This window comes from Colossoma macropomum, unplaced genomic scaffold (genome assembly GCF_904425465.1).
Source record: "Colossoma macropomum unplaced genomic scaffold, Colossoma_macropomum, whole genome shotgun sequence".
NCBI lineage: Eukaryota > Metazoa > Chordata > Actinopteri > Characiformes > Serrasalmidae > Colossoma > Colossoma macropomum.
Window position 1 is genome coordinate 690,848 of NW_023494786.1, and position 26,091 is coordinate 716,938.

Genomic DNA, 26,091 nt, shown 5'->3' on the forward strand with positions numbered 1-26,091 from the left:
GAAAACTGCTGTTATTAGCTGTTATCAGCCTGTGGGAAGTTAAAATGTTCCACCTTTTGCTGCACATATGCTGTATCTTTTCCTCCAAATCACACCACGTCCTCAGAATTATACGCTAATAAGAAACACGGGTGTTGCTGCACGCAAGCTAACACTGCTGCGCACTGAATCAGCACCATAAGACTGACAAGAAAATACCACCAACAGAGTCTGGCTAAAGACGTGCACTCTCAGCCAGACGCACTCTCAGCCAGACGCACTCTCAGCCCCAGTGACGTCACATGCACTCTCTGCCACAATGGCAGAAGCAGCTCAACGGCAACGGCGGTAACTTTTGGCTGCTGAGTGATCTCACTTATTTCATTTTTTGGCCACAACACAGATAGAGGGTTACATTTAATGTAGCTCCTTGTTCAAAAAAGTCATGGAGCCCATTAAAAGTGCCTTTTGGTTCCTGGTGGTTTTCAGTAGTCGCTAATGATGTTCTTTAATGGTAATGGTAATGTTTTCCTGATGGGTTGATATCACAGTGTTAAGGATTCACATCATTTAATCCGGTGTTCCAGGTACATTTGTTTGTTTCCTAATGATCTCCAACAGCAAACATCAACCCAGTTCCCCTTTAAGAAGCACAACCATCATGTTTTATTCCTAACGGCTCCAATCTTCAGCTTGGCTTTCATGAGCTTCAGTAGCCTGCTTGTTTTTTTCTGCGAATAAACCCGACATTCATGTCTGATCGTCGTGGTTTTATTTTGAAAGTTTCCAGATTTAATTACCTTATTATCAGTTATCAGTTATTAATATGTGTTCAGTGTAGCTCTTGTTGCTCTGTGGTGGCAGAGCAGCACTGATATTATCAATAGGCTGGTGCTGCATGTCACGCTGAGAGCGCATATCTGCAGCCAGACCCTTCTCCAATATACCCCCCCCTCGCTATGCAGTGTCCAAAAATTCAAAACTGCTGTAAAGATACTCAAAACTGTACCAAAATATCCTTAAATTTAGTCACAAAAAGCCAAAAAAGATGATGAACACAGATAAAAACAGAAACAGACAAACGCTAACGGCCTGTTACCTCAGCTAACATTACTAGCCTCGTCTTTTTTCACCCCGTATGAGTTTTAGGGTCAGTAAACTGAGGTGAAATGCAATAAATTAAGCTAAAAGTTTTACTTCGTTAAATCTGTACGAGTAACGTGTAAAAGCTATTGCTGATCTCACTGTGGCGCATGCTATGTAGCATAGCAGCGCTTGGCTAATGCTACGCGCAGCTGCACTGTTTGTGGTGCTGTTAAGGCAAAGAAAACCTATTTTTATCACTATTTTAACATCAACATTCCATATAAACTCGTGTGTTGGTTCGCTGGTGGTCTTGGATAGTAAATAAAAATGTAGTTAGCACGATGCTAACTGCCAGTGCATAAGCTTCCATTACTTGTTAGCTACATTAGCCTCATAGCTCCTGTGCTGAAACTTCAGCCTAGTTGGTTCACAGATTTTAAGACATAGTTTTATTAGAGAACAGACAGATAATCTTTGAAAGTTTACAGCTCTGACAACATAACAAGAAATGAGATGATGCTGTACAGTGAATTATGGTGACGTCTCATACGGAAAAAAATACATGGACATGAATTCTTATATATTCGAGATACATTTCAAATACATTGCAGTCGATGCTCAAACACTAAAATGCGTTTCAGAATATGTTGCCGTATCAAATAACTATATTTTAAAATACATCTATTTTTAAATGCATGGAGAAATATTACACGTAGAAATGTACCACACAAGAATAAATGTTTGTAAATATACTCATCAAATATTGCCAAAGTACTGAACTGTTTCTTTAACTGAGCCGATGTTTTGCTCCGTGTTGGAGCGACCGTCCACCTCCGCGGTGCAGTCGGCCGTGAGCGGCCTGACCGCCGTCACACATGACTGACCACAGCTGGACTGAGCTTCGGCCCTCGATCCAAAAAACGCCCGATCACCGTCGGCATCTGCCGGCAGACCACATCGCACAGCACACGCAACCAAACGCCGCAGATATACGAACACGAGAGTCAGCTCCGCTTTCCAGGTCTCTCCTCTCTCTCTTTTACTCTCTCTCTCTTTCTTTTTCTCTTTCTCCCCTCTCTCTCTCTCCCCCTTTCTTTTCTTTTTCTCTTTCTCTCCTCTCTCTCTCTCTTGCTCTCTCTTTAATCACAGTCTGTAGTGTGAAGTCATCACTCTGCACAGCTGACAGGTGGATATGACAGGAATAGAAAAGACCTGCAGTAATGAGAGAGAGAGGGAGAGAGAGAGAGAGAGAGAGAGAGAGAGAGAGAGAAAGACAGAGAAAGAGAGAGAAAAAGACAGGGAGAGAGGGAGAAGCAGAGAGAAACAGAAGGAGAAAGAAGGGAAGAGAGAGAGACAGAAGGAGAAAGAGGGGGAAGAGAGAGAGAAACAGGGGGTAAGAGGGGCAGAAAGAGAGAGGGGGGAGAGAAAGACAGAGAAAGAGAGAGAAAGACAGAGAGAGACAGAAAGACAGGGAGAGAGGGAGAAACAGAGAGAGAGACAGGAGTAGAAAGAGAAGGGAAGAGAGAGATAAACAGGGGGTAAGAGAGGCAGAAAGAGAGAGGAGGGAGAGAAAGAGAAAAAGACAGAGAGAGAGAGAGGCAGAGAGAGAGACAGAAGGAGAAAGAGAGGGGAGGAGAGAGAAACAGTGGTGAGAGAGAAACGGGTAAGAAAGGCAGAAAGACAGAGAGAGGGAGAGAGAAAAATAGGGAGAACAGAGAGAGACAGAGAGAGAGACAGAGACAGAGAAAGGCGGATAGAGACAGAGGGGGAGAGAGAGAGATATAGATAGGGAAAGAGAGAGAGAGACAGAGAGACATAGATAGAAAGAAAGAGATAGAAAGGGAGGGGGAAGGAGTCTAGCTGTTCACTCACAACAGCACAAACCAGCAGGACAGTTATCAGAGTTAATATCAGTTACTATACATTAACTCTTATACAATCACTGAGCACCTCATTAGGACGAACGGTACACCTATTCATTCATGCACTTATCTAATCAGCCAATCGTGTGGCAGCAGTGCATAACATTACGCATATATGAACAGCAGCTTCAGGTAGTGTTCACACCAACCTTGAGAATGCAGAAAAAATGTGACGGGTTTTTCTGTAACTGCTGACCTCCTGCTGACCTTCACACGCAGTAACTCTAGAGATACTCAGAATGGAGCAATAAAGAAAAATCGTCCAGCAGCTCTGCAGACGGTAACGCCTTGTTGAGGTCAGTGGAGAATGGATAGACTGGGTCGAGCTGACAGAAAGGCTATGGTCACTCATATAACCACTGTGAGCAGAAAAGCATCTCAGAAAGAACAACACATCAAACCTTGAGGTGGATGGGCTACAACAGCAGATCATGTCAGGTTCCACTTCTGTCAGCCAAGAACAGAAAGCTGAGGCTGCGGTGGACACAGACTCACCGAAACTGGACCAGAGAAAACTTAGCCTGGTCTGATGAATCTGGATTTCTGCTGAGTGACGCAGATGGGAGGGTCAGAATTTGGCGCCAACAGCATGAATCCATGGACCCAACCTGCCTTATGTATACAGTCTAGGCTGGTGGAGGTGGTGTAGTGGGGTGGGGGATGTTCTCTCAGCACACTTTGGACTGTTAATACCGATCAATCATTGCTTGAATGACACAGACTGTTTGAGTGCTGTCGCTGACCATGTGGCCACAATTCACCATCTTCTAATGGCTACTTCCAGCATGCTTATGCATCATGTCACAAAGAAAAAGTAGCTCAAACTGGTTTTATAAGCATGACACTGTCTGTGTTTACATACAAAGATTTTCTCCAATCTGACTGAATACATTCTGATTATAGATGAAGACTGAGGTGTTTATTCTCACTCTACTCAACCATGGAAAATCTCAGTTTACAGGCTTACTACAAATAATGCGATCCAAAATTAAACGAATGCATAGAGAACCGCTTAGTGTAGACGTTACCATGACAACCAGCATCATGTGAGTCCAGCCAGAGGGAGATGAGCATCAGTGAGCAGCGCTTGTGTTTTTAATTGCTTTAAAATGATGTCAGTCTCAGGAAAACGCCCTTCACATGTCCTTATTAAAGAAGGCCGAGAGGAAGACGTCGTGTTCTGAGACACATAAGCTGGACGTCCGTCCCACCGCCGTCTTTTAAAGATCAGAGCATAAACTTCGTCTCCTCTGCAGACCAGTTTCTGCTCCGCCATGTTGAACGGTATAAACTTTCACTATGATGCGACGAACATGATCAGAACATACTTAAACTTTCCGATAGGGAACGTAATCAGATACAGGCATTTACACGGATATTATTCTTCTATTTAACGGATTATTTACAGGATTACCCACCTTGTTCAATCAGATAGAGACTGTATTCCGAAAGGCCTCAATCAGACTAGACTATTCCGACAGTGTTTACATGGACGGATTCTATTCTGATTGAGCTATTAGTCTGATTATTAACAGATTATTAGACTGTATGTAAACGTGGCTAATGAGTCCAGGGTTCTAGAGTGGTCTTCCCAGTCACTGGATCTAAATTCACCTTGTGGAATCCATGCTGTGAAGAACTGAGGCTGTTTTGAGAGCAAAGCGAGGCCTTACTTGTTACCCGTCAGCAGTGCGACTATGTTATTATCATGCAGTTAGCATCATGCTAACTGGTACAGCATAAGCTTCCATTACTTGTTACCTACACTAGCATCATAGCTCTAGTGCTAAAACTAAAGAGGCCAACTTATTGGGGGGATGCGAGTGGGGTACATTTCATTGTTGACCCCATGACCCTCACTCCACTCGCCAAGTCCTGCTCATTTACATATGTTTGGCGGCAGCAGAGGCTCCGCCCCTTTTCCTCATTCTCCCCCTTTATCTGAGCTTCGACTCAGACCCGCTCGTCCATTTGCAATTCATCATCTTTCTTTCAAACGCGCCCCTCCCCCATCACCCCCCCACACACCCTTCACTGAACAGAGTGATTCAGAGTGGTTTGGTGTGAAATGGTTCAGATGTCTTTACAGTGGTGGTGATAGGAACCAGGGGTCGCCATGACTACAACACTAATATAGACACTCTATTTACTATCCAAAACCACCAGTGAACCTACACGAGTCCTCTGAGTTTATATGGAATGTTGATGATGGAAAATAGTGGAAAATCTGAAATAATACGTTTTCTTTGGGGACTATTTTGCCTCACAGTGCCCTGTATATTATGTATCCCTCCACCATGAATGGAGTTTAAGGCCAAAATCTTCTCAAAACTATCGCAAAACAGTGTCTCAGTCATCAGGCAGTGAATTCACAACCATTTACTGTAGTAACTTTCTGTGAGGGAGCTTTTAGAGGTGGATGTCTGGTTCCTATCACCACCACTGTGAACAATTCAGACTTGGTAAGTTTCTCTAGTACAGAGCGCTTCACACCAAACCACTCTGAACCACTCTGAACGACTTAAGATGTTTACATCCTAACCATCTAATCATGCAGAAATTTGGAAAATTTGGTGGAGTTCCCCTTTAAATGTAAAACTTGTAAAAACTTGTGTTAAACAGCGATAAAGACCGTCACTGCAGTTCAGCCTGACTGGAGCAACACACACTGTCTATACACACTCAGAGAGAGAGAAAGAGATGAAGAAAAAGAAAAACAAGAGAGAGGGAGAAAGCAAGGGAAAGAGGGGAAGAGGATAGAAAAAAAGAAAAAATGTACATAGAAAGAAAGAAAGAAAGAAAGGACAGAAAGTCATGAAAGAAGAGAAAGATACATAGGCAGTGAAGGGGTAGAAAGGGAAAGAGAAAAAGAGAAAGAAAAAGATGAGGAAAGAGAAATGAAAGTGGGAGAGAGAGAGAGAAAAGGGGAGAGAAACAGAGTGGTGGGAGATACAGAGATAAATAGTAGAAAGTAAGAGAGAGAAAGAGAGAAAGAGGAGCGAGAGAAAGAGGAGAGAGAGAGAGAGAGAGGAGAGAGAGAGACAGAGAGAGAGAGAGGAGAGAGAGAGAGAGAGGAGAGAGAGAAGGAGGAGAGAGAGAGAAAGAGGAGAGAGTCAGAGAAACAGGAGAGAGAGACAGAGAGAGAGAGAGGAGAGAGAGGAGAGAGAGAGAGAGAGAGATGATCACTCATCAAACTTTCATCACTTGTTTAAAAATCAGTCACCGCTCCTTTAATCTGCGTTACGTCTGCAACCTTTGATCTTCAACGCCTGTTTACTTTAGTTGCTATGGCAACGACAGAATCCGGCCACGCCGATTAAGGCCGGCCACGCCGATGAAGCATCCCTGAGCTGACGCTGAGAGAGAGGCAGAGCGAGAGAGAGTAGAAAGAAGAGAAGGAGTATTGAGAGAAGGAGAGGAGAGAGGGAAGATAGGAGGAGAGAGAAAAGGAGAGGAGCCACTCAGATGTGGGAAACCCCCTTCATCTCCCGCCGCCCTCACCTCTGAGACTGAGGGGCTTTGAAGCTCTACACACACCCAGGCGCTCTGGCTCGGGGGTCCCACCGCTCGCTTCGCCGGTAATGACGCCGCTCTGTCTTCCAGAATGACGAGAGAAATCCCTCCTTCCCACCATCACACCATCCCACCATCACACCATCACACACACACACATACAGGCTGAGGCACGTGGGACAGAAGGAGTGTCCACTCCCTCGGTACCTCCCCCTTACTCTCTCACTCTTTCTCCTTTTTGTACTCTCTCCTGTCTCTACCCTTTACTTGCTCTAACTCTCTCTCCTCTCTCTCCTTTATCCCTCCCTTCTCTCTCCTCTCGCTCTGCTCTTCCGTTTCTTCCTCCCCCTTACTTTTTGTTTCTCTCTTCTCTCTAATCTCTTCCCTTTTCTCTCTTTCCTTTCTCTCTTCCTGATTCTCTGACACTCTCTCCATCCCTCCTTCTTCTTTTCCCCCCTGTATATTCCTCCTCCTATTCTCTCTCTCCCTCTCTCTCTCTTTCTCTCTCTCTTTCTCTTTGTTGTTGTTGCCTTTCTTCTTTTATTGTGTGTGAGATCAAGCAGCTTCAGATTACAAATGAGTTCACACGCACACACACACACACACACACACACACACACTCACTTGTGTGTGTGTGTGTATGTTATAAAACTTAGTGTGTGTGTTTAGTGATATATATATATACACCGATCAGGCATAACACTATGAGCACCTCCTTGTTTCTACGCTCATTGTCCATTTTATCAGCTCCACTTACTATATAGGTGCCCTTTGTAGTTCTACAGTTACAGACTGTAGTCCATCTGTTTCTCTGATACTTTGTTAGCCCCCTTTTACCCTCATGGACCCTCACAGAGCAGGTACTATTTGGGTGGTGGATCATTCTCAGCACTGCAGTAACGCTGACGTGATGGTGTGTTAGTGTGTGTTGTGCTGGTCAGAGTGGATCAGACACAGCAGCACCTATATAGTAAGTGGAGCTGATAAAATGGAGGTGGTCATAATGTTATGCCTGATCGTGTATGTGTGTGCATATATGTGTGTGTGTATATATTTGTGTATGTGTGTGTGTTATAAAACTTGGTCTGTGTGTATAGTGACAAGGCTGTGAAGCAGGAGTGTATATGTATGTGAGTATGTGAGTGTGTGTGTGTGTGTGTGTGTGAGTTGAGCTGCCGTGCTGTTGTCATAGCAGCCGCTCTGCTGGGGAGAGACACACCGACGTCAGTCATGACATCAGCTCCATTCTATTTACCCAACACACACACACACACAGACCCAGACAGACCCACAGAGCCACAGACAGAGAGAGACCGTGGGGTTCAGTGAGAGTGGAGGTCGCCCTCCTGTCTGTCAAACATGTAAGGTCACCTCACTTCTCAAAATGAGCCTGTTTTATTTATCAATCTAACTGAAGTCCAGTGGATCCCTGTCTCAGTCCTGACCACCTCACACTCTCAGCTCTGTGCTTTTTCTGATTGAACACACCTGATTCCCCTCTTCAGCTCACATCTGCTGTGCACAGCCTGCTCGCGTCTCTGCACGCCATTTCACATGTGTCTCCGATGTGGACTGAATGAAGAATGAAGGGCGTCCGGTGCGATGGTCAGTCCCAGGCCCCCAGCCTTCAAACGCGTCCCAATTAAAAAGAGCTGGTGAGGCATGAGAGGACCATCGGAGAGCAGCTCTCCATTCACTTCCATTCATTTCAGGCTGATTTCTGTCCAGTACTAAAGCCACATCTGAGCGTTTCAGATGACCTCACGGCCCTGTCCTCTCTCACTGAGACTGGACTGTCTGGCATTTGATCCACAGGTCTGTCAATCAATTCATAGCTTCACAATAAACATTTTTCTCTGACAGAACAGAGAACGATGTGATAAAGGCTCCAAACACTGTAATGTCTGAAGCAGAAGCTCCTCAATGACGTAAAGCATGGAGCGGTTTCAGTGTATAATAATAATAATAATAATAATAATAATAATAATAATTCAAGATCTTTAATCTATTATTATTACTATTATTATTGTTCTTGATGTTTAATCATTTTTTAATTTCATAGAATCAAAGACTAAGGTAAGAGTTAGCCTTGTTGTATGTATTAGCTTATATATCAATGGCTAGGCTAGCAGTCAGGATTGGTTGACACAACAAGGATTCTCATTGGCTGTATGATGTTGTTGCTTAATGCATGCTGGGTATTGTAGTCGACAATGCTGCAGTGGGTAATCAGGAGGATTCCTGGTGGGCAGGTAGTGTATTGGGCCGGTTTTTGTGAGCTAATGTATAAACAGCACAAGAACACTCAGACAAACTGAAAACGTTACATCCAAGTGTACATCTGTAGTAATTTAGGGGTTAAATCAGCCCCCCCACTACCACCAACACCCACCTTGAATGGTTCAGCTCCCATTCGCTAAAAAAGATAAGCTAAAGCTGCAGTTAGCTTCTTATTCTAATTCCTTGTTCCACCTTAAACACTGTAGCAGTTACATTCAGACGCCTGTAGAGGTGCTATCATGTTGCACTATTTAAGGTGGAATGGAAACTGGAATAAGAAGCCGATATCAGCCTCGACAGATTAGCATATCGAACTCAGTGCCGGTCCTGGCCAGCACAACCTGCAGCTCTTCAGCTGGTTAAACCCCTTTTTTGCATTATCAATGAAGGAACTTTCATATGCAAATCAGGTGAAGATGGACGGCAGCAGCAAAAACTGCAAAAAAACAAAAAAAACAAGAATCAAAAAGGTGCATAACTCCTTAAAAAGCCTGGGATTTTAAGGGGTTAAGGAGGAGGATGAGGACATATCCGAGCAGGTGGGCAGTGAGAAATGCTGACCTTACCTTACTTAGCTAGCAATAGTTTGTAGCACGTTGACCGTCATGATTATGTCACATTTCTTGAACAGACCAGCTCAGACCAGCTCACTGGTTTATGCTGGTTTAAACTGGTTTATGCTGGTCTGGTGCTGGTTTAGCTGGTCACCAAGCATGGTCATACTGTTTGGCCAGCATACCAACATCCAAAACAGCATTTGCTGGTTTTGCTGGTAAGATAAAAGCGTTTATGTAGCACTTTCTACAATCCTCAGTTGTCTCAGTGGAGCATTTCGCTGTTGTTGGAACAAAATGTCGTGTTTCTAAAACGGTAACTTTACAGGAGAAGGAAAAAACATGCTTTACTTTTAATGTAAGTCAATGGAACCAGACGTTTTTCCTGTGTAATTTGGGCAGTTTCTTTTGTTTCCATTGGTTATGAAATTTACATACAATGTAAAGGGCAACAAGTACTTTTAAACGATGTCAAAAACTGAAAAATGACCAACATGGAGATACAAGGTTTTTCTCCAACAGCAGCGATTTAATAATAAATCAGATTAAGAAATAAAGACGATGAAAATGCAGTTGTAGTAAAAGTTACTCAGCAGAAAGGCAACGTCTCTGTAACAGGAGAAATACAGTGAGAGTTTAAGGTGGACTGGTCCGCATCACGTACCTCTCGGTCTGAAAACAAGTCCCACTTCAGCCCTGGTCGTCAGAGAACGTTGAGAACCGGTATACATTTTGCAAAGCTCAGTTAAACTGGTGAGGCTGAGGGATGCAATGCTGAGCTCTTAAATGGCCATGTTTCACTTTTGGGCCCAAAATTTTATGACACACTTCTATAACCTATATATAAGCTCAGTCAGTTTGCATTGTAGTCCCTGTAGTTACTGAATAATAAGCCTTAGTGTGTAATAAGCCTGAGATTTTACGACCGGAAATCCTCTTTAATTGAAAAATAACAGTGAAAATTCAAAGCATCTCAGAAAATTTCAAAAAGTAAGGCAAACTTTTGATGTGCTGTGAGTAGAAAGAGTGAAACGAGAGCGTCTAGACTGTGATTAAAGCAGCCAAAACAACAGGCTTGGAATGAGACACACACACACACAGGCTGCTTCTCAAACGGGCTTCATCACCAGCCAAGGTCGCGACCCCACTGGTGCAGAAACAAGGGCTGCAAACTCCCACTGCCAGACAGACGGAGAGAGAGAGGGCGTGAAGAAAGAAAGAAAGAAAAGAAGGAGAGAAAGAGAAAAGGAGGTGGAAAAACAAAGAGGCCTCAGCCAAACAAAAGACCCCAACTCGGCCGCCTTCGTCCACTCAGACAGGAGCGCCATAGAAACAGTAAACAGCGCCTGAACGTCACGGCTCAGTTCTACAGTATCAGTGTGTTTATACTGCATCGTTATGTAGTTAATCATAGTTATTCATGTATTAATGTACATTTCCTTTCCGTATGGGCTGGTTTTTCTTTTTCTGTTTGTTCTGATATCAAGAAATGACTCAAACAAAACTGTACACAACTACTTTTTATCAAATTCAGATCATAATGGAAAAGTATGGACAAAATTCAGGCTTCAAGGTGGCGGTGCAACATAAATTCAATATAACAAATATTATGAAAGGTAGCAGAGCTGGCTAGCATTAGCTATTTTCATATATATTTTTTATATAATATAAAATATTACAACAGTTAGTAGTTAGCTAGCATTAGCTACTTATATATATATATATACATATATATATATATATATATTCTTTTATATACTATAGAAAAATATCATGACAGTTAGCAGAGCTAGCTAGCATTAGCTATTTTCGTATATATTCTTTTGTATACTATAGAAAAATATTACTACAGTAATACAATATTACTACTAGAGTTGGCATTAGCTATTTTCATATGTATTCTATATAACAATATTATGACAGTTAGCAGAGTTAGCTAGCATTAGCTACTTTCATATAAATACTACATAAAAATATCACAACAGTTAGTAGAGTTAGCATTATTTTCATATATATATATATATATATATATATATATATATATTCTTTTATGTACTATGTAAAAATAGTACGACAGTAGTCAGCTAGCATTAGCTACTTTCATATATATACATTTCTGTACTATATCAAAATATTACGACAGTTAGCAGAGTTAGCTAGCATTAGCTATTTTTCATATATACTATATAACAATATTATGACAGCAGAGTTAGCTAGCATTAGCTATTTTCATATACATTCTATATAACAATACTCTGACAATTAGCAGAGTTAGCTAGCATTAGCTATTTTCATATATTGTTTTATATAACAATATTCTGACAATTAGCAGAGTTAGCTAGCATTAGCTATTTTCATATATTGTTTTATATACTATATAATAATATTATGAAAGTTAGCAGGGGTAGCTCGTGTTAGCTATTTCCAAATGTATTCTTTTATATCCTATATAAAGATATTGCTACTGTTAGCAGAGTTAGCCAGCATTAACTACTTTCATATATATTCTTTTACACACTATATGAAAATATTGACAATTAGCAGAGTTAGCTAGCAGTTGGCTATTTTTATCATATATAATATATTTATTTATATATTATTATACTATATATTTTATTATATATTCTTTTATATATAAGATTACTACAGTTAGCAGAGCTAGCTAGCATTAGCTACTTTCATATGTATTCTTTCATATACTATATATAAACATTATGAGTGTTAGTCAGTCCATGTTCATAGATATCTTTCATACAGTCAGAAACCACAGTCGAGTCAGTAGATCAGTAGATTGCCTAACATCCGATCACAGTTTGAGACGAATGATGATTTAGGCATGCAGTTAGCCCCATGCTAACTGGTGGGGTATAGGCTTCTATTGCTTGTTATCTATGCTAGCCTCGTAGCTCCGGTGCTAAAACTAAAAAGGAAACATCAAACATGTATTGACTGATCAAGCCAGGTTTGGATTAAAACTGGGGGAAAACTGGGCTAATTAGACTTTTCCCTGAACTTTCGCTTTAATATTCCACACCGCAGCCCTCAGGAGTCTGGAGGAAGCAGCGGTTCAAGCAGAGTAAGCAGAATGTGTGTGTGTGTGTGTGTGTGTGTGTGTGTGTGTGTGTATGACAGAGACCACAGCAACCGCAGCCTGATAACGCTGACCTCGCACCGAGCCGCACCTTATCAGCTGCCGGAGGGTTATTTTTGTATGTTAGGCTGTCAGGAGGATGTATTACAGCACTTTTCTCCTCATTTATTTCCATGTAAACCCCACCCAGCTTTGGCACACGCTACGTTCCTTTGAGCAGTGGCTACAAACCCACATAGCTCTACACTAAAGTTGGCTTTACGTGGTGAAACTTGTCTACAACCTTAGTTAAGAGCCTCAAACGATACCATTTCAAGTGACTGATTTCAAGACAGTATGGACAAAAATTAATAAAACAGAAGACGGTCTTCCGGAATAGTGTTGCTTATTTGATGGAAACTTGTTAGCTAAGGTTACTAGTTGCTAGTCCCAGGACGTTTTCCTCAAGGTTGAGAGAACGTTCTCAGTACGTCAGCTCAACGTCGTTTGCAACAATTTAACATTCTAGGAACGTTGTGGAAATTTCTGAGAACATTCAAAAAACATTCCTCTAACGTTCAATTTTGGTTGTTGGACCGTTTCATTGAAATGTTCCCTCAAGATAAATCTGTCCAGTTTTCTTAACGTTCCCAGAACCTTTTCCTCAAGGTTAAGAGAACGTTCTCAGTACGTCAGCTCAACGTCATTTGCAACAATTTAACATTCTAGGAATGTTGTAGTGGAACTTTCTGAGAACATTCAAAATTATGATGTTCAATTTTGGTTGTTGGAACGTTTCATTGAGATGTTCCCTTAATATGAATCTGTCCAGTTTTCTTAACGTTCCCAGAAGGTTTTCCTGAAGGTAGGACCACGTTCCCCAGAATGTTACTTCAACCTTACTTGCCCTGACAACTGCAGGTTCTAGGAACGTTATCTTGAATGTTCTTAGAAGGTTTAAAGTTCTAGTTTCCTTAACGTTCTTAGGAAATTCGTTGCAAGTTAGTAGCTCTCCAAGAGGTTGATTAATGTAATATCAAAATAATGTCAGTTACTTTCATTGCATACAAGCAGGATGAATCTTGCTAAAGCCTGAAAATCTGCAGAAAATGTTGAGAAAAGAACATTAGAACACCAAAAACATGTTCTACTCGAACTTAAGTTTGAACTATGTAAAAAGGCCTACATGTAGCCCTGTGCTAGCTTAGCAAAACGACAGTAATAACTGTAACAGTCTAAGAATAACAGATAATCCTCTTCTATTCTCTTTTAGGCCAGAATAAACAGGCCTCCTGTTCTCACAGCTGAGATTTAGCCTGGCCTACAGTGAACTCACCGCACACACTTTCCAATCTGGGTGAACCAACACACGGGTAGCTTATCGCTAATGGAAACCACAGCAGTTAGCTGGAGTGACTGCACGTCTGAGTGAAACCGCAGGAATCCTCAGCAGCAGACGACCCTGCGCTATCAGGCGCGGTGTTTACTCACGCACTCCATTCTGTCCCTCAGCGTCTGCAGTCAATAACGATAAAAAGCAAATTAGCCGCCATTGAGGGCGAAGCAAGGCGACGGTTATCCAGATGTTCAGGGACGAGGCTGGAATTATGCTGAGACAGGACAACACGTCAGGAAAGATCAGGATGGGCTTCAGTGATGGATTATAGTTCGTGGCCTTTTGCCTTTACAGCACTGACTCTCTGAACTGAGTTACTGCTGTGGTAGCAAAAGCTTATAACTCATTCAAACTGAGAAATTCTTAGTTTCTTTTCCATTTTCGTCCAGACAGCCCTGGCATTCAGGCTGGGACTGTTCATTTTTGATTGTGAGGTACAAAACTAGAAGAGTGCTCTGGGCTAATAATACCAAGTTAGCTAACATTACCTCAGCAAACTCTTCACAAACTGCTGAAGTAGCTATAAACACTTCAGTATCACATTCTGCTGTCCATTCTGGTGGTGATTTGATACTGCTTGGGGACTTTATCCTCACCTGGAACGGTATTTCTGTGAGTATGACGCTTTCCCAAAAACGTTAGCGTGAACTGTAACAAACGTCGCTCAGCGCCGCCCTCTAAAGGCGTCATTAACGACCATCAAATAAACAAACGTCGCTCAGCGCCGCCCTCTGAAGGCGTCATTAACAACCATCAAATAAACAAACGTCGCTCAGCGCCGCCCTCTAAAGGAGTCATTAACGACCATCAAATAAACAAACGTCGCTCAGCGCCGCCCTCTAAAGGCGTCATTAACGACCATCAAATAAACAAACGTCGCTCAGCGCCGCCCTCTAAAGGAGTCATTAACAAACATCAAATAAACAAACGTCGCTCAGCGCCGCCCTCTAAAGGCGTCATTAACAAACACCAAATTAACAAACGTCGCTCAGCGCCGCCCTCTAAAGGCGTCATTAACAAACATCAAATAAACAAACTTCGCTCAGCGCCGCCCTCTAAAAGCGTCATTAACAAACATCAAAGAAAAAAACATCGCTCAGGGCCGCCCTCTAAAGGTGTGATTAACAAACGTCAAATAAACAAACGCCGCTCACTGCCGCCCTCTAAAGGCATCATTAACAAACATCAAATAAACAAACGTCGCTCAGCGCCGCCCTCTAAAGGCGTCATTAACGACCATCAAATAAACAAACGTCGCTCAGCGCCGCCCTCTAAAGGCATCATTAACAAACATCAAATAAACAAACGTCGCTCAGTGCCGCCCTCTAAAGGCGTCATTAACGACCATCAAATAAACAAACGTCACTCAGCGCCGCCCTCTAAAGGCGTCATTAACAAACATCACATAAACAAACGTCGCTCAGCATCGCCCTCTAAAGGCGTAATTAACAAACCTCAAAGAAACAAACGTCGCTCAGCGCCGCCCTCTAAAGGCGTCATTAACAAACATCAAATAAACAAACGCCGCTCACTGCCGCCCTCTAAAGGCATCATTAACAAACATCAAATAAACAAACGTCGCTCAGCGCCGCCCTCTAAAGGCGTCATTAACGACCATCAAATAAACAAACGTCGCTCAGCGCTGCCCTCTAAAGGCGTCATTAACAAACATCAAATAAACAAACGTCACTCAGCGCCGCCCTCTAAAGGCGTCATTAACAAACATCACATAAACAAACGTCGCTCAGCATCGCCCTCTAAAGGCGTAATTAACAAACCTCAAAGAAACAAACGTCGCTCAGCGCCGCCCTCTAAAGGCGTCATTAACAAACATCAAATAAACAAACTTCGCTCATCGCCGCCCTCTAAAAGCGTCATTAACAAATATCAAATAAACAAACGTCGCTCAGCGCCGCCCTCTAAAGGCGTGATTAACAAACGGCAAATAAACAAACGTCGCTCAGCGCCGCCCTCTAAAGGCATCATTAACAAATATCAAAGAAAAAAACGTCGCTCACTGCCGCCCTCTAAAGGCATCATTAACAAACATCAGATAAACAAACGTCGCTCAGCGCCGCCCTCTAAAAGGCGTGATTAACAAACGTCAAATAAACAAACGTCGCTCACTGCCGCCCTCTAAAGGCATCATTAACAAACATCAGATAAACAAACGTCGCTCAGCGCCGCCCTCTAAAGGCGTGATTAACAAACATCAAATAAACAAACGTCGCTCAGCGCCGCCCTCTAAAGGCGTCATTAACAAACACCAAATTAACAAACAACACTCAGTGCCGCCCTCTAAAGGCGTGATTAACAAACATCAAATGAACAAACGCCGCTCAGGGCCGCCCTCTAAAGGCGTCATTAACAAACATCAAATAAACAAACGTCGCTCAGCGCCGCCCTCTAAAAGCGTCATTAACAAACATCAAAGAAAAAAACATCGCTCAGGGCTGCCCTCTAAAGGTGTGATTAACAAACGTCAAATAAACAAATGTCGCTCAGCGCTGCCCTCTAAAGGCGTGATTAACAAACATCAAATGAACAAACGCCGCTCAGCGCCGCCCTCTAAAGGCATCATTAACAAACATCAAATAAACAAACTTCGCTCAGGGCCGCCCTCTAAAGGTGTGATTAACAAACGTCAAATAAACAAACGCCGCTCACTGCCACCCTCTAAAGGCATCATTAACAAACATCACATAAACAAACGTCGCTCAGCATCGCCCTCTAAAGGCGTAATTAACAAACCTCAAAGAAACAAACGTCGCTCACTGCCGCCCTCTAAAGGCGTCATTAACAAACATCAAATAATCAAACTTCGCTCACTGCCGCCCTCTAAAGGCGTCATTAACAAACATCAAATAAACAAACTTCGCTCATCGCCGCCCTCTAAAAGCGTCATTAACAAACATCAAATAAAAAAACGTCGCTCAGCGCCACCCTTTAAAGGCATGATTAACAAACGTCAAATAAACAAACGCCGCTCAGTGCCGCCCTCTAAAAGCATCATTAACAAATATCAAAGAAAAAAACGTCGCTCACTGCCGCCCTCTAAAGGCATCATTAACAAACATCAGATAAACAAACGTCGCTCAGCGCCGCCCTCTAAAGGCGTGATTAACAAACGTCAAATAAACAAACGTCGCTCACTGCCGCCCTGTAAAGGCATCATTAACAAACATCAGATAAACAAACGTCGCTCACTGCCGCCCTCTAAAGGCGTCATTAACAAACTCAAATAACAAACGCTCATCGCCGCCCTGAAATCAAACAAACACGATAAACAAACGTCACTCAGCGCCGCCCTCTAAAAGCGTCATTAACAAATATCAAATAAAAAAATGTCGCTCAGCGCCGCCCTCTAAAGGCATCATTAACAAACATCAGATAAACAAACGTCGCTCAGCGCCGCCCTCTAAAGGCGTGATTAACAAACGTCAAATAAACAAACGTCGCTCAGCGCCGCCCTGTAAAGTCATCATTAACAAACATCAGATAAACAAACGTCGCTCACTGCCGCCCTCTAAAGGCGTCATTAACAAACATCGACTAAACCAACGTCGCTCAGTGCCGCCCTCTAAAGGCATCATTAATAAGCAACATCATAAGTAAATACGTACACACATTCAAAGTTCTTTTTATAATGGATTACGCTGAAAATGTTTTTTTTTAGCAGAAAACAAAGCCCGAAGGACAAAGTTCACAGTGCAGGTGCTGGATGACCTGAAAGTGACCCAAACCCTGCTGTGTTGTTCCAGGTGTTCACCTACAGCCGCACCATGTCATCAACCGGGCAGTCCAGCTCAGGTAATCATGGCTTTCCAGTCCCATAGAGTGGATACATGATGCTTTCAATTACAGAGGATGTTTCTTGTTGACATTAGCCGTTCTGACGTCCACCCTGGAGGAACTGAATAAAGTCCAGGTTAGTCCAGCAACGGAAATGAAGGGTAAACCTCCACACGCACTGCAGCCTGCTTCTGTCTCTGTACTGTTATTAGAGCCACTAAAGAAGGAACTAAAAAGTCAAGGCCTTATAGATTAGCCTCCTGATGGCTGCAGCTAAGCTAATTGCAGGTGAGCTCAGATATAACGTTGTGCTGGAGCGACTCACATAACAGCCAATGATGTGGACTGGAGAACTAAAGCAGCAGTTTTGGAACGATCACACTAAATGACTCGGGGTTCCTCTGTTTTCCAACTTGGAATGATTATAAAGAGTTTGCTCTTTTCAGTTCATATTAGCCATCCTGCGGTCTGCTAGTTCACATGATAATGGGCACAGCCTCAACTTTGCCCTTGTCTGGCAGGCAAAGGGCTTTGTGGAGTTTTTCCAGGCATTTTTCAGGCATAAACAGCATTTTTATGAGCCTAAATTGCTAATTGCAGTTAGCACTAACACTAACAACTACTGGTAAAAGCTACAGTAACTAACTAGGCTAACTTAGCCTACACTGAATGTTAGCACCCAGCACTAACTATCAGTTAAGGCTAACACAGTTAGGCTAACTTGGCCTATATTGATAATACTGGCAATTAGCACTAACAGCTATCAGTTAAGGCTACTATAGTTAGGCTATCTTAGCCTGTATTGATAATACTGGTTCTTAGCACTAACAACTATCAGTTAAGGCTACTATAGTTAGGCTAACTTAGCCTGTATTGATAATACTGGCAATTAGCACTAACAACTATCAGTTAAGGCTAACACAGTTAGGCTAACTTAGCCTGTATTGATAATACTGGCAATTAGCACTAACAACTATCAGTTAAGGCTACTATAGTTAGGCTAACTTAGCCTGTATTGATAATACTGGCTCTTAGCACTAACAACTATCAGTTAAGGCTAACACAGTTAGGCTAACTTAGCCTATATTGATAATACTGGCAATTAGCACTAACAACTATCAGTTAAGGCTACTATAGTTAGGCTAACTTAGCCTGTATTGATAATACTGGCAATTAGCACTAACAACTATCAGTTAAGGCTACTATAGTTAGGCTAATTAGCTTATATTGATAATACTGGCAATTAGCACTAACAACTATCAGTTAAGGCTAACACAGTTAGGCTAACTTAGCCTATATTGATAATACTGGCCCTTAGCACTAACAACTATCAGTTAAGGCTAACACAGTTAGGCTAACTTAGCCTATATTGATAATACTGGCAATTAGCACTAACAACTATCAGTTAAGGCTACTATAGTTAGGCTAACTTAGCCTGTATTGATAATACTGGCAATTAGCACTAACAACTATCAGTTAAGGTGACCATAGTCAGGCTAACGAAAATCACAGACCAGTATGAATTCCATGCTGGTCTAAGCTAGTTTATGCTGGTTTAGCTGGACACCCAGCATATTAATTTCCATTGTTGCTGACTAGCATTAGGGTGACCAAATGTCCTCGTTTTCCAGCGACAGTCCTCATTTTGGTGTCTTGGGAGCTGAAGCTGTTTCCTAAGAAAACAGGGGGCGCTGCTGCTGTCCACTGACCACTTCTACCACTCGCTCGCCTAGTTTTACAGAACACTGCTGTGTAAGTGTCAAGTGAGTCCACAACATCACCACAAACGTCTTTTCAGGACTCGAGGTGACCCAGGGGTTACAGCGGGGGTGGAGTTACGGGACTGAATCGCTGTACCAGGTGATCGGTGGGCTCTGATTTGTACAGACATACAGTCTATTTGAATGTAGCACCATGTGATCTACAAATAGCGCATCATTTTTAAACTGCTTCACTTTTTCCGCCTCCATATACGACATATGGTGTATGCTGACAGCAGCATCTCTGTCTGTCCAGAACTGGAGCTGCCCAGGGGTGTGTTTAGGGTCTGGATATTAGGCCACAGCCACGAGTCTCTTTTTACTGCCAAAATATTTAATATGAATATGAATTATGGGCTCATAAGACCTCTTTTGTTGTAAGCGTATCCCTGCCTCATCCCTGGCCAAACACTTCTGTCAAAACACTAAAAACATTTCAAACACAATGTGACATAAAACTGATAGATAATCAGTGTTGGGTAGCAACCGATTACATGATCAGGATCAAACATTAAATACATATAATCAGATTACGATACATGCGAAACACAGGTACACTAAAGTGCATATCAATTAATAATTTAATAAAAGTGACGTATAAGAACGTATAAGGTGGTTGTTTCTAATAAAGTGACCAATTAGTGGAAACACAAGGTAAGTGTTTCTAATAAAGTGGCCAGTCAGTAGAAGTACAAGTTAGGTGTTTCTAATAAAGTGGCCAGTCAGTGGAAGTACAAGGTAAGTGTTTCTAATAAAGTGGCCAATTAGTGGAAACACAAGGTGTTTCTAATAAAGTGGCCAGTCAGTAGAAGTACAAGGTAGGTGTTTCTAATAAAGTGGCCACTTAGTGGAAACACAAGGGAGGCGTTTCTGATAAAGTGGCCAGTTAGTGGAAGTACAAGGTGGGTGTTTCTCATAAAGTGGCCACTTAGTGGAAACGCAAGGTAGGTGTTTCTAATAAAGTGGCCAATTAGTGGAAACACAAGGTAGGTGTTTCTAGTAAAGTGGCCAGTCAGTTTAAGTACAAGGTGGGTGTTTCTAATAAAGTGGCCACTTAATGGAAATACAAGGTGGGTGTTTCTAATAAAGTGGCCACTTAGTGGAGATACAAGGTAAGTGTTTCTAATAAAGTGGCCAGTGTTACAGTAAATAGACTGAGGGCAGCAGCCCTGTGTTTTTACATTCAGCACGGCCTGTTCTGAGCTATAAGGATGTTGCGCTGTCCCTCTGAGAGACGTGAAGTGTTTTGGGGTGGACAGCCAAAGCTGGACAATAGCAGGATCACTCTGGGCAGATGAAAGCAGAGCGCTCCGCCTGGACACACATCATTACTCTCACTCTCTCTCTCTCTCTCTCTCTCTCCCCAGTACACATCAAATGCGAGTCAATCTTAGTGTAAACACACACACACACACACACACACACACACCACACATCACACACACACACACCACACACATACACACACACACATCACACACCAAACACACCACACACACACACACACACACACACACACACCACACACACACACACCACACACATACACACACACACATCACACACCAAACACACCACACACACACACACACACACACACACACATGGTTACAGAGAGGATCTCCTGGTTACATCATTCTGTGCTGTATAGAACTGACCCTTAGATGGCTACAGGTTATCACTGTCATTTATTTAAATGTAATAATGTAATTATATGGTTAATTACATAAAGAAAAACATTTACCTTTTCATTCTCAACTGACAGATCCCACACTGCACTTCTCATATTACTATTATTATTATTACTATTATTATTATTATTATTAATTTTGTGTATTGTATTTGGATATAGTGTTATTCATTAATATACATATATATATATATATATATATATATATATATATATATATATATATATATATGTATGTGTATATATATGTATATATATATATATACAGTAATTGCTTTTCATCCTTCTTTAATTCTTTTTCTCTTACTTTTCTTCTCTGTTCTTTCTTTCTTTCATACTTTTTCTTCTTATTTTCTTCTGTTCTCTCTTCCTCCCAGTTTTATTACACTAGATTTTGTGACACATTCCTGAGAAATATTATCACAATATCGTTACTGTCTGCAGATTAGAAGATATCAAGATATAAATATGAGTTCATATCATCGTTCATAGTTCATATGTGTGTGTGTGTGTGTGGTGTGTGTGGCATGTGTGTGTGTGGTGTGTGTGTGTGTGTGGTGTGTGATGTGTGGTGTGTGGTGTGTGTGTGTGATGTGTGGTGTGTGTGTGTGTGTGTGTGTGTGTGTGTGGTGTGTGTGTGTGTGTGGTGTGTGTGTGTGATGTGTGTGGTGTGTGTGTGTGTGATGTGTGTGATGTGTGGTGTGTGTGTGTGTGTGTGTGTGTGTGTGTGGTGTGTATGTGTGTGTGTGTGTGTGTGGGGATGAAATAAGAGCTGTAACTCAAGAACACATTTCTAAAAGTGCTGAGTCACTGTATACACAGCACCCCCACCTCCCCACCCCCACCCCCCCAAAAACGACAGTGAAGTGGCGAAGTGGGTCATCTTTCTGCCCGCAGTATCTGGGACAGGCGCGCCGTCGCTGAGCCCGGCTGAGTCCGGTTCTGTATTAAAGGGGGCGGTTCAGCCCCAAAATGCTAACACTGCTAATACCAGATAAAAGCTAGCAAAGGCCACTTAGCACGTGTGATCATGCAAACTGGGCTGAGCTCTGCCTCACTGACAGTAGAGGCAGTAATTCTGGTGGATGTACTGAGAGCTAAAGGGGCTATTTTAACACAGTTCTACAACCCAGTTTCCAAAAAAGTAGGGACACTTTGCAAAATGTAAATAAAAACAGAATATGTACAAATCAATTCAACACTATATCTAATTGAAAATAGTGCAAAGACAACAAATGAAATATTTAAACTGAGAAATTTATTGTTTTTATTGAAAAATATTTGCCCATTTTGAATTTGATGCCTCCAAAAAGTTGGGATTGGTGCAACGAAAGACCAGTAAAGTTATGTAATGCTAAAAAACAACAGGTCAGTAACGTGATTGGGTATAAAAAGAGCATCTGAGAGAGGCGGAGTCTTTCAGAAGTAAAGATGAGGAGGGGTTCACCACTCTGTGAAAGACTGCACCATCAAATAGTGCAACAATTCAAGAAAAACATTTCTCAATATAAAATAGCAAAGAACTTTTGCTTTTCATCATCTATGGTACATAATAACATTAAAAGATATAGATAATCTGGAGAAATCTCTGTATGCAAGGGACAAGGACAAAAGCCAGTATTTGCTGGCCGTGATCTTTGGGCCCTCAGGCAGCACTGCATTAAAAACAGACATGATTCTGTAGTGGAAATCACTGCATGGGCTCAGAAACACTTCTGAAAACCACTGTCTGTGAACACAGTTCATCACTGCATCCACAAATACAAGTTAAAACTCTAAAACACAAAGAAGAAACCAGATATAAACAGGATCCAGAAACGCCGCCGCCTTCTCTGGGCCTGAGCTCATTTAAGACAGACTGGGGCAAAGTGGAAAAGTGTCCTGTGGTCCGACAAATCAAAATCTGAAATTCTTTTTGGAAATCATGGATGCTGCAGAGTCCCAACATTTTTTTGTAATTCCAATTTACCATCGTTCATGTAAGTCACTGTCAGCAGGCCTCCGAAGTTGTTTGGTCGTTCTGTAGTCATCGTCATGCCCATATTAGCAACTCCAGGCCTGAGCATGTTTTCTCTATGATAAAAATGAATGCTGTTTTTTTGAAAATCACTGCTATCGCACCCTGTGGTAAACAGAAATGTTCCAAACCTGGTATGATTTGCTCTTCATTTCCCAGAATGTCACTGGATCCTCTCAATTATGAGAACTCTAAACGTGAACAAGCTAGAAATGATGTAGCATGACAGTGAGTGTGCTGAACATTAATGCTGTTATCTACCTATGCCTCTAAACTACCACACTGGACAGAGCCTGGTGGTCTGTGGGGGTATTTAGGTGAGGTCAGTCTTACGATGTCAGTTCGGTGTGCAGCAGTGTTAGCAACGTTCATATTTTGACTATTCAACAACGTGATAATTCAGAGGATTTCACTATAATCCAGCACCAAAAGATTAACAAGTTCTCCTCAGATGTGTTTTCCTGTTATGAGATCACATCCAGCCCTGGGAGACTGGAGGGTAACTCTGTCTGCATAACAGACTCCAGCAGGGAGTTACAAAGGATCCAGCAAGGAGCTACAAGGGAGGGGTTTCTAATAAAGTGGCCAGAAGGGACGTGGGAGGTGTTTTAAGTTGGGGTTGCGGAGATTTTAAGCAGCATATATGTGATGTGAACTATGACCGTGAAATTTTCCATGTGAATTTTTTTTTTTTCACACTTAATGTCAAACAGAATGTGTCATATTGCGCTATAATGAGGCGAGAGACAACAATATAGACACAGAACTGGCTCATCAGACGCACATCCTCACTCTTTTGTACCTTAAATAAGTTTTTCCAGGTGAAAAGTTCGTATTTGTACCTTTTCATAACCGAATGTTTTAAAACAGAACAGTAAAACAAAGTCCTGGAGACGAGACGGGGTGTGTGGAGTCAGTACAGCTTAGAACATATCATTTCAGTGGGTTATGGTTCAGTTATGTTCCCTGACTAAAGGTTCTGAGATGGACCCTTGAGAGAACCACCCCAGTGACAAGAGGGGAACTGACCCAGAGACAGTTTAGTACCTTTATTTCTGAGAGTGCAGTAGAGGGCAAAAACATTCCTTACTTTTAATGTAAGTTCATGCAAAGAAGGTTTTTAAATCACTGGGGCTCCCAAATAGTGCAACCATCTAAGCGTTGGCCATATCATCAGGACATCGCTGATCCCCAGTGATGCTACAGCCGTCCGTGGCCGTGAGTGAAAGACTGCACACTTGTCCTCGCTCTCTCTGGGTGGGTAGGATGGCACCCCTACCCTCCTCCAACTCAATGCTAGCTAGCACAGGTGTCTGTAAGCTGACATAACAGAACTGGCAGTTAGTGTTCTCCTCCAAGCGTGTTGAGCTGTCCATTGACGTAGCATTAGAAGCAGTTACCACAGGTCTAGCAGGAAGCCTATGCTAGCTTTCGTGCTGCTGCTACTGTGTGATTGGGGGAGTCTTAACTAGTGGGTGGAATTGGATACGACTAAATTGGGGAAAAATTTGTTTTTTTGGTTTGGACAGCAAAAATATACTGCTGTTGTCGGAACACAACCTTGTATCTCCATTTTTGTTGTTTTTCAGTTTTTGACGTATTTTCAAAATGCATGTTGGTCTTTACATTTTGTGCAAATTTCGTGATGAATGAGCCAAAAGAAACAGACAAAATGACTTGGAAAGACGTCCGGTTCCACTGACCTACATTATAAGTAAAGTAGGTTTTTTTCCTTTTCCTGTAAAGTTACCATTTTGGAGATACGAGGTTTTGTTCCGACAGCAGTGATGTGTTTGTGTAAACAAGCAAACAATTTTTTCAAGACATTCATCCAACTCCTGGTCAGTTGACCAGGAGAAAGCATGACAAGCGAGACAGCTTGGTCAGGCTTGGCTGTCATTATAGCGCCACTGCTGTAACGCTCAGAATTAAACACGAGGATGCACCAAACCATGTCTGCGTAGCATGAAGTGTCTGCATCTGTGTGTGAAGTAAGTTTCTGACCTAAAGAAGAAAACTTCAGACACCAAACGCATCCTGGCTGATCCACTGTGTTTGGCGTAAGGAGGGGGCGGTTGGTAAATCTGATATTTTGCCAAACTTTTTTTTTTTTTTAGTGATTAAAGGGAAAAACTAACAGACCCAAGATTAGATCAAAGGCGTCTCATGGCTAAAGGGTCTGTTCTGCTTGGCCTGTGTGGCGTGTTTAAGCCGATGGGTTTTGCTAACATGAGCACTGGGAGTGATTCCATCCAACGTAAATCAAGCTGCTGCCAATAAACGCAACAAAATGTTCAAATAAATCTTCAGACTGAGACACATTAGCTGGCAGGTCTGACCATGACCATGGGAAAGACCGCACAGCTGCTGGACTAATGGACACTTTGGAAAGTGTGTGTTTTGCTCAGATGAACCAAAAAAGATTCAACAAGCTAGACTGTCCTGGAAAAAGCCTTACGAAGCACAAGGTGTTTCTAATAAAGCGGCCAGTGAGTGGAAGCACAAGGTGGGTGTTTCTAATAAAGTGGCCAGTCAGTGGAAGCTCAAGGTGGGTGTTTCTAATAAAGTGGCCGGTGAGTGGAACTGCAAGGTGGGTGTTTCTCATAAAGTGGCCTGTTAGTGGAAGCACAAGGTGGATGTTTCTAATAAAATGGCCAGTTAGAGGAAGCACAAGGTGGGTGTTTCTAATAAAGTGGCCAGTTAGAGGAAGCACAAGGTGGGTGTTTCTAATAAAGTGGCCAGTTAGTGGAAGCACAAGGTGGGTGTTTCTAATAAAATGGCCAGTGAGTGGAAGTGCAAGGTGGGTGTTTCTAATAAAGTGGCCAGTTAGTGGAAGCACAAGATGGGTGTTTCTAATAAAATGGCCAGTTAGTGGAAGCACAAGGGGGGTGTTTCTAATAAAATGGCCAGTGAGTGGAAGTGCAAGGTGGGTGTTTCTAATAAAATGGCCAGTGAGTGGAAGTGCAAGGTGGGTGTTTCTAATAAAGTGGCCAGTTAGTGGAAACACAAGGTAGATGTCTTGTGTCTTTCAG

At 42.2% G+C, this 26,091-nt stretch overlaps 1 protein-coding gene across 1 annotated transcript in view; it reads right to left on the reverse strand.

Moving 5' to 3' along the window:
* The window catches only part of tiam1b (TIAM Rac1 associated GEF 1b), a 110,696-nt gene that overhangs the window by 78,331 nt on the left and 6,274 nt on the right, over positions 1 to 26,091 (reverse strand). The gene's annotated exons all lie outside the window — the stretch shown is intronic.